Below are 16,831 nucleotides of genomic sequence, written 5' to 3'. Positions count from 1 at the left end.
GCTAGTAAGTTACTCGAAATGGAAAAAGCACAGTGCAACTTGTGCGAAGCCATATTTTTTGATGCCATTCAACGGGGTCTGAAGGGTGAGCTCACACCGACCACCAAGCTGTATAACGCAGACCCTACTGCTCCTCCTCCTCCTCCTCCTCCTCCTCCTACCATAAGTCCACCACCAAAGGCACAGCCTCCAGCGAAGCGTGGAGGGAAGGCTAGACGGAAGAGTCGGAAGTGACTGCCTGGCTTCAGTCTGCTCTGAAAGAAGACGCAGGCTGTTGTAGTACCACAGTCTGGGGACATAGATCTCATCTGCTGCTGTTCCTGGTCTTTGGGATTCTAGGACCATGTTGTGCTCCCTATTTACATGCTACACAGGTTCTGAATTTTGGTGGCCACTCACTTGATGTGTGCCTGGGGGACAAAAGGCTTCACAAACGTCAAAATTGTCTCCAGTGTTGCCTCCCTCTTGATTTAGTTTTGTTCTGAGGAAAAATAAAAATGTATTATTTCAAAAAATATTGTATGTTTTTTTTTTTTTGTTGTTTTTTTTTTTTTTTTTAATTTTGGCTTAAAAAACAAAGTTTATTTGTGAGTAGGCAGATACATGTCAAAAGACTCTGGGGGTTATTTACAAAACACACGTTCATGTAAATATGCTAACTTCAAGTGCAATTTTTAAAGCACTGCAAGTGCACTTGGAAGTGCAGTCGCTGTAAATTTGAGGCTTAACATTTGAAATGAGGGGAAGCTCTGCTGATTTTGAACATGCAATCATGTGTAAGCTAAAATGCTGGTTTGGGTATCTATCTATCTATCTATCTATCTATCTATCTCTACTTGCATAGTCCTGCTTGGCCAAAAAAAATGCAAGTCCATCTTGTTTCAACCCCCCCACCGCCCCCCCCACAAAAAAAAATGACAATAGAAGTTCCAAAAATATATAGTAATAGATAAATTCTATATTTTTTTTAATATATATATATATATATATATATATATATATATATATATATATATATATATATAATTTTTTTATTTTTTTGGGGGGTTTTTATTAAAAATTTTTTTTTAGATAGATATATATATATATATATATTTTTTTTTTTTGTTTTTTTTTTTTTTTTTTGTTTTTGGGTTTTTTTTTTTAAATAATTTTGAATATATTTTTCTATAATTGGAAGATTAATCATAGGATGAGGATGAATAAAAACATGTGGTATAACTCTGTGTGAATATAAGCAGCAAAGCTACTTCCCTTTTCTTGCATTACGAAGAAGAAAAGAACGGGCTATATTAAAAAAACACAAAATTAGCAGCATGACGAATATGCTAGCTTCAATACGAACACTAGTTTTACAAGACCGAGCGCTTCCGCCCTGTCCGCCCTGTAAATCCTTTCTGGGCATGCGTCATACTTAGTCCGTCCAACGTGCCTACACACGAGCGGACTGTCCGCTGAAACCAAGTTTGGACGGACTGTCTTACGGAAATTCCGTAAGACTTTGTTCGTCAGACTGTCCTCTGAAAAAGTCCGCTGAAGCCCACACAGGAGCGGATTGTCCGCTGAAACACTGTTCAGCGGACTAAGTTGGGCAGACAATCCGCCCGTGTGTACGCGGCCTAAGGGTATAACTAGATTGATTCAACTATATGATGATAGAACTCTGAAGACATTTTCAGATTTAAAAAAAGAATATAATATACCACAACAGACATTTTATAGATACCTACAGATCCGGCATGCTCTGGCGGCCCAGTTTAGTACACAGATACCCGAGTGGGATAAAACCCCTTTACCCCAAAAGATAACTAAAACTGACAAGGCCAGGGGTTTCATATCTAATATGTATGACCAATTATGTAATGGCTCTGATATAGACCCCAACTCTTCTAAAAAGAAGAGAAGATGGGAGGAGGATATAGGGGAAATATCAGAGGAACAGTGGAGGAAGATAATGGAGCTGGGGTCACTGATCTCAGTCTCCCCGTCAAAAAAAGTGTCACATCTGATGCTGCTACATAGGGCTTATTATAGCCCTATGAGGTTGTTTTTGTTTGGAAGGAGAGTAGACGCTAACTTTCCTAGGTGCCAAGGCTATGGAGACCTTATACATATGGTATGGAGGTGCCCAAAGCTGTTCCGTTACTGGGAGGGAGTTGTCAAAACCATAAATAAGATCTTTGGGATGAAACTGGACTTAGACCCTAAATTTTGTATACTGGGATATAGGAGGACCCCAGGATAACGGAGGAATACCACATTGGCAGTTAAACGTTGTCTGTTCCAAGCACGAAAATTAATAGCACAGAGGTGGCAATCTGAGAAAGCTCCCTTATTGAGTGAATGGACTCAAATGACTAGCGAATTATTGTGGAAGGAGAAGGCAGTATATATACAAAGGGGAAACCTCAGTGGGTTTGAGAAAATATGGAGACCTTGGTTAAATGAGATGGGGTATCCACTTGACTAGTAAGAGGAAGGAGAAGGGAAGAGGAGGAGAAAAGAAGGAGATATGATAAACGATAGAGTGAATAGGGTGGATGAGAACCATTTAAAACTAGGAGATTAAGAGATAATAACTGCCTAGTAATAAAAATATTAGCTTAAAGGTGTAGTAGGAAGAAGAGGGAGTGGGAGGGGGGGGGGGGGGGTAAAAAGGTGAAATATATATTTATGTAATGCAGTAGGAGATGAACTAAGGTAGAAGATATGATAGATATTATGTTAGTAATTTCTATTGTTATATGATCTCATATTAATTTGTAACAGACTGCTTTTGTATGAAAAAAGAAAAACCGAATAAAGAATACATAAATTAAAAAAACAAATTTAAAGACGACATCGGCTCCTGGCCTTAATGATATAGTTAGTTTTCGCCCTTTTCTTGATGGTTTTACCTCAGGAGGGTGGGAGGCATGAGGCCTTTGCCATGATTAGTGGATAGTGACTACTGGTGATGATTTTCAAAAATTATTAAAAAATTATATATTTTTCTCCTTCTTATGATCTGTACTGGGTCTGTCTGATTCCATATGACTGCGAGGCTATATTCTGGTCCCTGCCCGCGCACCCAGGTGCTGTGTTGGTTCATATTGGGCCATAGATGGCTTTGGTGCACATTAGACGCGGAGCCACACTCCCTTGCTTTTCTTTGGGGGCTGGGTTGCCACGCTTCTCTGTGCGGGGGTTCCTGAAGTGTCCATTCCTCTCGCCGCCATTCAATTCTTTCCCTTTCCTTCAATCTATGTAAAAGGTATGTGTTAGTGGTCTGGATTCATGTTCAGACCTTGATTTTTATACATGTGGGGCTTTTTAAGCAAAGGTGAGATTTAGTGGCATTTGGAGTATATTTGTATGCGTTGTTGGCTATGGTTGTTTGGCGTGCACGTCTGGGGGCTTTTTGTGTGCCTGGAGCGCGGTGTAGTGTTGAGCAGAGGATGTTTATATATGTATGCGTGTTCCTGCTTGCCGCAGCTGTGGGGTGTTTCTGGTTGCGCTGTGATGCACTGTTTCCTTTTTCTTTTTGTGTGCGCCCCCTTGTGGATGTCTTGTGCGGTGCTGTGTCGCCTCCACCCTATTTAAGTAGATCAGCTGAGATGAGGATCAGCTGTTGGCTTGCCACGCTGGGGATATCCTAAAATCTTTCATTAGGCTGCTCTCCACATGTATGGACACACACAGGTATATGCTTGCAGTTTAATATGTGGGTGTCTGGCTATTTGATAGCTCAACACAGCACCTTGGATTTTCATTGAATGTATATTTTCTTTTTCAGCTGTTTTAAGTCGGCTGAATATATTTCTCCCGCTGCAGCTGCTTTGTCCATGGCGGATATTTACAGACTACATTGATTGTTCGGTGGGATATTTTGAGACATATATCTAATTGAGGTATATATAAAAAGATTTATAATTATTTATTTTCTTGGCCATATGGATGTATTTGTATGTGACAGGTATGTATGTGAGTTGTTTTGAGTGTATGTAGGAGTGAGTATAGGTAGGGTTTTTTGTGGACATGTTCATGTGTGTGTTTTTGGTGCGTTTATATGTGTTGATATAGGTGGAGATGGATTTGTTTGGTCATGTAAGGGTAGATGTGTTTGTGAGAGGAGATGGAGGTAAGGATATGGAAGTACATGGGTGTATATATATATATATATATATATATATATATATATATATATATATATATATATATATATATATGAGATGGATAAGATTAATTGTGGGTTTTTTTTTTTGTTTTCAGAACATCTATTTGGCCTTTTCTGGCAGGTTGGGGTAGACCATTTGTATGACCCTAGTTGGGGTTCATTGGCGTTCAGGGTCATAGGAATACCAGCTTGTCTGGGCCTCAAATCATCACATGTTACGTGGAATATCGGACATATTCAAATTTTATTGGTAATGTAAAAAAAACTTGTATATGTCTCTCCATGACTATGATATATTTTGTTAAATGTAAGTAGTAAGTGAATTAATACATTAATATTTATATGTGTTTTTTTTATTAGTGGGCTCGGTATAAGGTCTAGAAATCCCCTGAATAAGGGCAGGATTTGCCTGAAACGATCGTTGGGTTGGAAGTGTGCTTGAGCCATTTTATGTATCATATTGTGCTGCTTGTGATGATGCATTTTTCTAAATGCTTTATATGCATATTTAAAGATAATTTTTGTATCTAATAAAATATTGTAATAATATCCATTACTTGTGTTTTCAGTCACTTATAATGTCCTGTTTTATTGGGGTTTTTCTCCTTTCTGTACTACCCAGTTGCCAGTGTGTTAATGATAGCATGTATCTCCTCTGCAATGATAGGCCTGACCAGATGGGACCTCTCCTCATCTGAGAGCCACCCCAGAGCCAGGGGGTCCAGGAGAGGCACCATTTCGCCAGGAGTCATATCCTGAGGGAGCGTGGTACCATATAGTGTCTGATAAAAGGTCTGAAACGCCTTTAGGATATCCTCTTGGCACGTAATAGATTTACCCGTGGGAGAGATCAGTTTGGGGATCAGAGTTATGGGGGTGTCGTGATGGGACATCATTGCCAGTAGTCTGCCATTTCTATCACTCTGCTCAAAGAATCTTTGTTTGGTGTGGAATAACTCTAAACACGTAACCTCAGTGAGATGGAGGTGGAGATCTCTCTTTGTGGACTGCAGCAGTTCGAAATTGGAAGCCGAGGGGTCAGACCTGTACATGGCTGATGCCGCCTCGATCTCCCCTTCCAACCGCCTTGTGCTGGCTTGTTGAGTTACTTTCACCGCCTTAATTGCTGACATATAGTGTCCTCTAGTGAACACCTTGAAGGCATCCCAAAATATGGGGGAGAGGATGACCCCGCGTTATGTTCCCAATATTTATGCAATGGGAGATCCAGTGGGCCCCAAGATGCCACATGGAGCCGCTGAATTTGTCTCGGGTCATAGTGATCTTGAGGGGGAGAGTGATCAGAAAGCCCGATGGGTAGGTATGTTGCCTCCACTATGTAATTTAGCATAAGTTGATTTGCAAATGCATAGTCAATTCTAGAGGAGGTTTTATATGAGGTAGAAAAACATGAGTAAGCTTTAATCTGGGGATGTAACTACCTCCACACCTCGGTAACCCCTGCTGAAAGTGTCCACCCCAGCAGGTCCCCAGTAGAGGACTGTGAAGGCTTGGGCCAGTCAAGATCAGGGTAGAGGGTGTTATTGAAGTCTCCTAGGATTTTTTTTTTTTTTTTTTTTTAAACTTCTTTTTTTATTAGTAATAATTAGACATGTGCAGAGTAAAATATTTCGTTTCGGAATTTCGTTTTCGTCTGAAAACTTAATTTATTTAGTTACTCCCGAAATTCGTTTTTATTTATTTCGTTTTTCGTTCAAAAATTGCATTCCTCCGAAAATCCACATGAATTATGGTGTCTGTCGAATGTATAAAGAAGATTCGACGGAGCTAGTATATAGCATACTTTAGAACCCTATTAAAGTCTATGGGACTCCAACGTTCAAAATCTAAAGTGCTCATTTTAAAAGCTAATTTGCAAGTTACTGTCCTAAAAAGTGTTTGGGGACCTGGGTCCTGCCCCAGGGGACATGTATCAATGCAAAAAAAAGTTTTAAAAACGGCCGTTTTTTCGGGAGCAGTGATTTTAATAATGATTAAAGTGAAACAATAAAAGTGTAATATTCCTTTAAATTTCGTAGGGGGGGGGGGGGGGGGGGGTTGTCTATAGTATACCTGTGAAGGGGCGCATGTTTCCCGTGCTTAGAATTGTCCCTGCACAAAGTGTCATTTATGCAGGAAAAAAAGTCCTTTAAAATCACTCGCAGCTATTATGAATTGTCGGCTCCCGTAATACAGAGAACACTCATTGAAAGTCATTGATAAAAAAATAAATAAATAAAAAAAAAAGCGTGGGGGTCCCCCAAATTCAATTACCAGGCCCTTCAGGTCTGGTATGGATATTAAGGGGAACCCCGCGTCAAATTTTAAAAAAAATTGACGTGGGGTTCCCCCTAAAAATCCATACCAGACCCTTTATCCGAGCACGCAACCTGGCAGGCCGCAGGAAAAGAGGGGGGGACGAGAGAGCGGCCCCCCTCCCTCCTGAACCGTACCAGGCCACATGCCCTCAACATTGGGAGGATGCTTTGGGGGTCTGTGACCCCTCAAAGCACCTTGTCCCCATGTTGATGAGGACAAGGGCCTCATCCCCACAACCCTGGCCGGTGGTTGTGGAGGTCTGCGGGCGGGGGGCTTATCAGAATCTGGAAGCCCCCTTTAACAAGGGGACCCCCAGATCCCGGCCCCCCCCTGTTTGAAATGGTAAGGGGGTACACACTTTTGAAAAATTCCTTTATTAAAAATAAAAAAATAAAAAAAAAGATTCCAGCGGCGGTAATCCACTCTTGCTATCCAGCGACGGACGATCATCTCTCCAGCGATGTCTCGTCTCATCCAGCGCAGCGATCCATCCTTCTTCTGTCTCCGTGGAGGAGACACTGCAAGGATTCCCGCGGCTGACGTTTCTTATATACGGAGGGCGGGGCCACCCGTCACCTGACCCCGCCCCCCTCTGACGCAAGGGGAAACCCGGGGTTCCCCGTGACGTATAGGTGACCCCGCCCCCCTCTGATGTAACGGAAACCTGCCTGTGTTACATCAGAGGGGTGCGGGTCACCCATACGTCACAGGGAACCCCGAGTTTCTCCTTGCGTCAGAGGGGGGCGGGGTCAGGTGACGGGTGGCCCCGCCCTCCGTATATAAGAAACGTCAGCCGCCGGAATGCCTGCAGTGTCTCCTACACGGAGACAGAAGAAGGATGGATTCGCTGCGCTGGATGACATGAGACATCGCTGGAGAGATGACCGTCCGTCGCTGGATAGTAAGAGTGGATTACCGCCGCTGGAATCTTTTTTTTTTTTTTTTTTTTTTTTTTTTTTTTTACTTTTAATAATAAAGGAATTTTTCAAAAGTGTGTTTGTTTTATTTAACCATTTTTTACACTTTCTTTGTGAAATAGTAGGGGTACTTTTGTACCCCCTTACCATTTCAAACAGGGGGGGGGGCCGGGATCTGGGGGTCCCCTTGTTAAAGGGGGCTTCCAGATTCTGATAAGCCCCCCGCCCGCAGACCTCCACAACCACCGGCCAGGGTTGTGGGGATGAGGCCCTTGTCCTCATCAACATGGGGACAAGGTGCTTTGAGGGGGTCACAGACCCCCAAAGCATCCTCCCAATGTTGAGGGCATGTGGCCTGGTACGGTTCAGGAGGGAGGGGGGGCCGCTCTCTCGTCCCCCCCTCTTTTCCTGCGGCCTGCCAGGTTGCGTGCTCGGATAAAGGGTCTGGTATGGATTTTTAGGGGGAACCCCACGTCAATTTTTTTTTAAATTTGACGCGGGGTTCCCCTTAATATCCATACCAGACCTGAAGGGCCTGGTAATTGAATTTGGGGGACCCCCACGCTTTTTTTTTTTTTTTTTTTTTTTTTTATATATATCAGTGACTTTCAATGAGTGTTCTCTGTATTACGGGAGCCGACAATTCATAATAGCTGCGAGTGATTTTAAAGGACTTTTTTTCCTGCATAAATGACACTTTGTGCAGGGACAATTCTAAGCACGGGAAACATGCGCCCCTTCACAGGCATACTATAGACAACCCCCCCCCCTACGAAATTTAAAGGAATATTACACTTTTATTGTTTCACTTTAATCATTATTAAAATCACTGCTCCCGAAAAAACGGCCGTTTTTAAAACTTTTTTTTTGCATTGATCCATGTCCCCCTGGGGCAGGACCCGGGTCCCCAAACACTTTTTAGGACAGTATCTTGCAGAATCTTTTCTCTCTGTCAAATCTTTTTTCTCTGTCGAATATTTTCTCTATATAATCTTGGACTAATAGAGGTAAGGTTAGGCACATTCGAACACAGGTTCTATAGACACAGATTGTTGTCAGAGTCATGTCGAATCTCCTATTCTATATCGAACTGTTGTAACAATGAAAACGAAAATAAAGCATTTATTTATGTCGGATCTTTCGTTTTTCGGATTTTGTGCTTTCGTTATCGTTTGTCAAAACGAAAATAGCTGAAATTCGGACGAAAATGCATTCGAACGAAAACGAATGCACATGTCTAGTAATTGGTACAGACAGGTATGGTAAAACAGATATTATACATCTTTGTGTAGTACAAACAAGACATCATAAATAGTATCAAGTCTTACAGTAATAACTTCCCTGTGCTTCAGTTATACAGAAAGTGTGTACTGGTTTTGCTTTTATTCCCCCCCCCCCACCCCCCAAGCAACATTAAACAAACCCTTAAATAAACAGTTGCACGCATAAGTAAGACAGTCGGGTGGCTATGAGGTCAAAGCATCAACCCAATCCTCTGAGGTCACAAGAATCCCATGGCAACATTCTCATATTATGGTAGGTCACGATTCAGCAGATCCACACGTTTCTATCTTATCTACCCAGTCTCCCCATATTTTGAGAAATTTTCCTGGCCTGCCCCTTGTCTCGTATGTTATTTTATATATTGGTATGTCCTGATTAATCAAAGCTTTCCATCTGTTCAAGGAGATCATTGTGGTTTGCGTCCAATGTAATAGTACAGTCTTCCTAGCATAATATAGTAGAAAACGCAAAAATTGTTTCCGACAGTTACTAAGATCTACCTCCTCAAACACCGAGAGGAGACGCCATTTAGGACTACATATATTGGGCAGGTCAAAAGTGATCGCAACAAAGTGGGTCACCTGAGACCAAAATGGTCTTATCAGTTCACAGTCCCATAGCATATGTAACAAGTCACCCTCTTCTTTACCACACTTATGACACACTGGGGTAGGTATTTTCCGCATACGAAAAAGACGTAGGGGGGTGTAGTATATCCTGTGAAACATACGTATCTGAATCATTTTATCTCTAGCGGAGATAGCAGTGCTAAAATAAGTATCCAATAGTTCCTCCCAATTATCTTCTGACAGCCCGGGTATATCCCTCGTCCATTGTCGTTTCAGGATTTGTAATCTAGTGGTTTTAGGTTCATTCAGTATCTTGTAATAAGTGGAAACAAGGGGCGTGGTCTCGCTATGCAGCAGTGAAGACGTGTTGTCTCTGAGCTCCGGCCCTGACCCCGCTTTTACCGCACCTTACCGCCGCATGAACACCCCCGCACGCTCGGGCACGATGGGCAGGAGAACGGGCAAGTCCCTGCCGAAAAAGGGCGCTCCCGATGGCTCGATTAAGCGCTTTCTAGCGGAGCCGGACGAGGGGGGGTGACACGGATGGCCTAGGCCGCTCTCCCCTGAACTCGAGCGGGCTCGCTGGCCCCGCCCACCGCCCCAGGCCTGTTCACAGAGCTCAATCCCCGGCCTCGTCGGTGGGGTCTGCGGATGAAGACTGCGGACCGCGACACTCGGAGGTGGCAGCGCTGGTGAGCGGACTCCCCACTAAATCTGAGCTGGCCTCCATGCTCCTGGGGCTCGAAAAGTCTATCAAGCGGGAAGTGTCCGCTGTCCGTTCGGACCTGGCGCAAGTGTTGGACCGCGTGGAGGAAACGGAGTTCCGCTTGGACAAGCACGCAAGCGCCATTAGATCTTTACAGATGACCACCCGTTCCCTGGCTATAGCCCACCGGTCGGCCCTATACAAGATCGAGGACCAGGAAAATCGGAACCGCCGGAATAATATCCGTATCCGTGGTTTGCCGGAGGCAACCGGTGATGAGGATCTCCTCCCTACGGTCCGGGGTATTTTCAACGGCCTCCTAGGGAATGCTGCAGATCATCCCTTAAAAATTGACCGCGTTCATAGGGCCCTTAGGCCCCGTAACATGGCTGTGGACAATCCGCGGGATGTGATCTGCAGGGTGCATTACTTTGAGGAAAAGGATCGCATTATGCAGAAGCTTAAGGGGACGCACGTGCTGGACTTTGACGGAGCATCGCTTTCTTTCTTCCCCGATCTGGCCAGGGAGACTCTGGAACGCCGCAGGGCCCTGCGGCCCCTAACTGAACAGCTGCGCTCGGCCTCCATCAATTACCGCTGGGGCTTCCCTGCTGCCCTAATTGCTCATAGAGATGGGAAAACGGCGACCCTGCGGTTCCCTGAGGACCTTGAGAAATTCTGTGCTGATCTTAACATCTCTCCGCCTGAGCTCCCGGGTTGGCAGGAAAGCATCCCGCCTCTGGAGAACACCCCTGAGGCGACATGGCAAAAAGTGTCTCGCAAGCAACGTGCTCCCTCCTTAGGCCTACCGGCTAGCCAGTCGTAGTGTGCATGCTGGCTACTACCTTTCGATCAGTTGTTTGGTCCTGTCGACATGCCGTCCCTGGTTCCGCAAGTACATTATAGTGCATTACAGTGTCTACATAACTTTTTCGTGTTGGGGTTTTTTTTTTTTTTTTTTTTTTTCTTCTCTGTTCTATTTTTGGTTCCCCAATTTTTTTTTTTTTTTTACACTTACGCACTTACTTTCTGCGTTGCCCGGGGTGTGCGCAGCAGGGGGGCCCGGATCCTTGGAACATGTTCATGTGAGACTTGTGACCGGTGGTTCCTTCCTTTTGTATATCATAGGATAACTGTACATGCGGGAGGCTTGTGTTCCTTATTTCCAATTTGGCCTCTTTTTTATGTTTAGTTGCTAGGGGTGGTTCATTTAATTTAGTTTTTCCCTAAGCAAGGTGCTTATATGCATAAGTATGATTATATGTTTGATGTATGGGGGTTGGGGTCGGAGCTACGGCTTGTAACACCTGTTCTGGGTGGCCGTGGACTGCTGATGGCTGGCCCCTCCTCGTACCTGGAGAGGGGGCGTCGGATGGATCCTCGTCTCCGGACTTCTGCCGAGTTCTCGGCGGGGGGTCTGGGGGTGGGGGCTTGTCCGATTGCCCCTGCACTACAGTGCAGGCGGCTGCGAGCTCATGTAACCCTCGGACTGATCGGGGCTTCGGCCCCCGGTGCCGAGGAGATGGTGGCTATTGTTATTGCTGACCTGTTCTCTCTCTCTCTCTCTCTCTCTCTCTCTTATCCCTTCTCTGTCTCTTCTCTTCTGCTTCTTTCTCACCCGCTCTCTTTGCCCTCCTGTCTCCCTAGCCCTCTGCCTTTGGTCCTGTCTCGTGATAGCAGTGTATTTGTTCTGGTCTCTGGCGGTTCCCCATGGCCACGTTAGAATTGTTATCATTTAATGTGCGGGGCCTACACGCCCCTGGTAAACGCCATAACTTATACCGGGAACTGGGTCGCCTGCGGGGGGACGTGGTCTTCCTGCAGGAGACCCATCTTACTCACACCACGTCGGTGAAGTTGTTCTCGCCGCAATACCCCACTTGGTATTATAGCCTCTCTGATGTGCACAAAGCAAAAGGGGTGGCCATAGGGTTCCGCAGGGGTACTCCTTTTCACTTGATTGACATGTTGTGTGACCCACTCGGACGCTTTGAGTTCCTCAAGGGTAGCCTCGGTGGGCTGCAGTGTACGCTGGCGACCCTCTATGCACCTAATCGTGACCAGACCACCTTTATAGCCGCTACGCTGAGAAAGCTGAGAGACTTTGCTAGCGGATGCGTTGTCCTAGCCGGGGACTTTAATACTCCGTTAGAACCCGCGCTTGATACCTCTCTGGGAAGGTCCTCGGTTTCATATAAAAGCCTCGCGTTTATTCGTAAACGCCTCTTTGACGCTCAGTTAATTGAGGTATGGAGGACGATGCATCCGAGGGCGAGGGACTACTCATATTTCTCGAGTGTTCACCAATCTTACTCCAGGATTGACTATTTCTTCCTTGACCATCACCATCTTTCCCTTTTGTCAAATTCCAGTATTGCATCTTCGCCCCTGTCTGATCATGCCCCTATTTTACTTACCCTTAATATTGCATCACTGCCCCATAGATCTACCAATTGGAAGCTGAATGAGAACCTGATTAGTGAGGAGGCAGACATCGTATCTATGCGGGAAGAACTCACCCAATATTTTCTTGATAACGCCTAACCCGAAATCTCCCCGGGAATACTTTGGGAAGCCCATAAGGCCCACATAAGGGGTAAGTTTATGGAGTTAGGGGCCAGGAGGAAAAGGGAAGCGGTATTGCGACAAACTAAGCTACTGTCGGACATTGCCTCTCTTGAATCCCAACATAAGGCCAGCTTGGCGCAAGCTACTCTCCACTCCCTATCGGAGAAAAGGGAGGAGTTGAAAGCTTTATTCCATGAGCAATGGAAGCGAGAAGCCCGTAGAGTGTCCCAAAAATTTCACGAGTGGGGTAACAAGCCGGGGAGGCTCCTGGCACGCTCCCTGCGTCAGACTAAGACTAGGACGTTTATTGAAAAAATTAAAACACCTTCTGATACACTTACGTATGAGACCTCCGGAATTGCCAAAGAATTCCATGCATTTTACCAAGGCCTATACCGCGTCCCCTCAGCGGTGTCGGATTTGGAGACTAAAAAGACTTTAATTCGGGAGTACTTGCAGCGGGCTGATTTACCTAGATTGGACCCGGCGGTCCTTGACACTTTGGATGGGGAACTCTCTGTCCAAGAGTTCAGTGTTGCACTGAGGGCAATGGCGAGTGGCAAGGCCCCCGGTCCGGATGGCTTTACGGCCTTGTATTATAAGACCTTTGCAGGGACCTTGCTGCCCCGCCTTGCCTCCTACGCGAACACGATTTCGAGGGGGGGGGGTCTTTTCGCCCTGAAACCTTGCACGCACATATCTCTGTGCTTCCTAAGCCGGAGAAAGATCCTAGCCTCTGTGGGAGCTATCGCCCAATATCCCTCCTAAACTTAGATGCCAAATTATACGCTAAAGTTATTGCGAATCGGTTACTCCCTCTCCTCCCGCGATGGGTCTCTAATGCGCAGACTGGGTTTATTCCGGGCAGGGAGGCACGTGACAATGCCCTTCGCACTTTTTCCTTGATGGACTATGTGCGGAAGACCTCCCAGTCCACCCTGTTACTTTCCACGGATGCTGAAAAAGCTTTTGACAGGGTGGACTGGGAGTACCTGATGGCCACCCTATCTCATTTGGGGGTCGGGCAGACCCTCTTGTCCCACATCTCGGCTTTATATCAATCCCCAACGGCACAAATCCGGGGTTAATGGTTCCTTAAGCGACTCTTTTACACTCTATAATGGTACGCGTCAGGGTTGCCCCCTCTCCCCGATACTCTTCGCCATCTCTTTAGAACCCTTCCTCTCCACAATTAAAAACAATCCGAACATACATGGGATCACTGTTGCAACTACCGAACACAAATATGCGGCATATGCAGATGACATCCTGTTTTATGTCCAACAACCCTTGATTACCCTCCCCAATTTGATGTCTGCCTTCTCACAATTTGGCCTTACATCCAATTTTAAAATCAATATGTCCAAATCGGAAATTCTAAATGTTACCGTTCCTGTGGAGGAGGTCCGTCTTCTCCAAGCCTCATTCCCATTTCCCTGGCAAGCCCACAAAATGAAGTACTTAGGTATTTATCTTACCTCCAAGCCCCAAGCCCTTTTTAGTGCTAATTACATTCCCCTCATTAACGCCATCAGATCTGATCTACGTCGCTGGTCACAGGTTGCTCATTCATGGCTAGGTAAGATTGGAGTGATTAAAATGAATGTCCTGCCCAGGGTGTTGTTCCTCTTCCAGATGGTTCCTGTGGGTATCCCGGCGAGCTTTTTCGTGCTTTTGGAGTCCCTGATTGGGCAGTACGTTTGGAACAGAGGGCGTCCGAGGTTGTCCAGAGCCCTTTTATATAGGCCCAAGCGGCTGGGGGGTTTGGCTCTACCGAATGTTAAACTGTATTATATGGCTACTGTCTTATGCAGGATTTCAGATTGGAAGTTCCACAAAAACTCAAAACTGTGGGTTGCTCTTGACCATGCGCTCAGCGGCACTGATTTATACACCCTAGTTTGGATTCCCCAGAAATATAGGTCGGTGGCTCTCAATACCTCCACTCTTACCCTCTCTACTCTACGGAATTGGGACTTGCTCTGTAAAAAACACAGGTGGCTCTTTAATTCACCCATCATGCCTTTGACCGGCCATAACTACTTTCCTCCGGGAAATATCGACCCCAGAATCTATTCCTGGAAACTGGCGGATTCACCCCTTTTGCACCATGTTGCCAATCAAGCGGGCATTTTACCCTTGTCTCAACTGATACCCTCTGCGCGGGCGACTCTTATGGATCACTGGACTTACCGACAACTAGTGGATTTTGTTCACTCCCTCCCGAAACCTCTTCGCTCCCTATCTGAACTAACCCCCATTGAATCTGCTTTTCTAGAAGACCAACCAGTGGAGCGACCCTTGTCCTTTTTCTACCACACCTTACAGCTTCTTTCGACTACGGGTAACCCCACCTTTTTAGCCAATTGGGAGCAAGATTTGCACAGCACGGTTTCGGAGGCACAAAAATTCACTATTCTGTCCATGGCCCACTTATCTTCTACGGCTTCAAGGACTGCAGAAGTGAACTATAAGTTGTTAACGAGATGGCATTATACCCCGGTTGTCCTGCATAAACTCTTCCCGCAAACGTCACCTCTCTGTTGGAGAGGTTGTGGGGAATGGGCCTCCCACGCCCATATTTGGTGGCTCTGTCCCCTGATCAGACCTTATTGGGTAACAATTTTATATTGGATGAAGGTTATTTTAGGGTATGAGGTTTCGAATGATCCCTGGGTAATACTGTTTCACTGCACAGGCTCCCCGGCAGGATCCTATAAGAAGTCCGTGACCCCTCACTTGCTTAACGCTGCAAAAGCGCTTATTCCACGTCAGTGGAAACAATCCACGATCCCATCCCTACGCCAATGGCTGCTGGAGGTGGACCGTATATATCAATTGGAAGATCTTACATACTCCCTCCGAGGAAAAGCAGACTTGGGGAAACGGATTTGGGCCTGCTGGGTAGCCTTTAAGTATACATCAGATTATGCGAATATAATGGCGCGAACTGGGTAAATCCTTATGTTTTGATATAATTCTTGTGTGTTATTTATTTTCTGGTTCGGGACAGGACCGGGCAGTTCCTCTCTTTTTCTCTTCCCCCCCCCCCCTCCGTCCCCCCCCCTTTCTTTCTTCATCCCCCCTCTCTTTACTCTCTTCTACTATATCCTCTTTGTCTTCTTTTCCTTCTTTTGTCTTTTTCTTTTTCTTCAGTGACTTGGTTCAAAAACACGTTGGTCGGTCCGTCAAGGGTTGCATGATTGTGTAACTACTATCCATATACTTGGCTGGAGAACACTTCTGTTATACAGAGTGGGTGTGCTTCACAGATACTCAGGAGCTCCCTCGTAAAATTGTGTGGTTAGCGAGTTGTGGTTACATGTCCTGCCATATATATCTTTTGTAACCCTGATGTCACTATGTATGGCCTACTGTTGATAATACGCTGTATGTCACTGTATTCTTATGCTTTATTCTCTAATAAACACTAATTAAACAAAAAAATAAGTGGAAACAAGTTTAACATGTTCTGGTCGGGCAAGCGCCCCTTCCAAAGTAGAGTTCTGAAAGAAAACATCCCTGAGTCCCAATTGAGACTCGGATGCATGTTTCAATTGTAAGTACCTAAACCTCCAGGACTCAGGTATACCCAGCTCCTGTCGTAACGTTGGGAATGTTTTAAATCCCCCCCTCCTCGTACAGTTGGTGGACATATTTTAAACCCCTTTCAGCCCAACTGCCAGCGGCAGGGAAATCTCTAAAGTGTGAAAATAAAGGATTATTCCATATGGGCTGATTGGGTGATATCGTGGGGTGGGCTTCAGGCACCAGTGTCTGACAATCTTTAAAGATTTTGAGAGAAACTTTGATCATGTCTGTACCCCTCTTTTCAAAAACTGCTCCCCCTAAATATCACATTCCACAGTGCTTCATAGGAGGAGAGCAATGCTGCCTCCGCCGCAGTAGCAGCATTATTCAATTGTGGAAATAGCCACCAATGTACATATACCAATTGTGAGGCGTAGTAGTACAGTCTCAGATTTGGTAGTGCCAGTCCCCCTTTATTTACGGGTAATTGTAGAGTAGTCAGTGCAATCCGTGGGTTTTTGGGAGACCATAAAAATGTAGACACCAGAGAGTCAATCTCTTGAAAAATCGCCTTGGGCACATATACCGGGCAGTTTGCCAGGACGTATAATAATTTGGGAAACACCATTTTGAATAAATTAGCCCTCCCCATCAACGTAAGGGGCAAGTTAACCCAGTTATTAAGTTTAACCTTAAGGGAAGCTATGCAAGGAAGAAGATTATCTGGGATGTATTTTGAAACTGGTAGCCGAACAACTACCCCTAAGTATTTAAATGTTGT

General features: G+C 45.3%; 1 long non-coding RNA gene across 1 annotated transcript; it reads left to right on the top strand.

Moving 5' to 3' along the window:
* Positions 1 to 4,256: 4,256 nt before the first annotated feature.
* LOC143976043 (uncharacterized) lies at positions 4,257 to 4,712 on the top strand. The gene is made up of 2 exons (XR_013272469.1): positions 4,257 to 4,406; positions 4,517 to 4,712. It is a non-coding gene; the product is annotated as an uncharacterized LOC143976043 (long non-coding RNA).
* The last annotated feature ends 12,119 nt before the right edge of the window (positions 4,713 to 16,831 follow it).

Source organism: Lithobates pipiens, unplaced genomic scaffold, assembly GCF_037356315.1.
Source record: "Lithobates pipiens isolate NorthernLeopardFrog02 unplaced genomic scaffold, aLitPip1_a1.2 Scaffold_13, whole genome shotgun sequence".
NCBI classification, from domain to species: Eukaryota; Metazoa; Chordata; class Amphibia; order Anura; family Ranidae; genus Lithobates; species Lithobates pipiens.
Note: the sequence above shows the minus strand (reverse complement) of the source record. Positions and strands in the feature narration are given on the sequence as shown.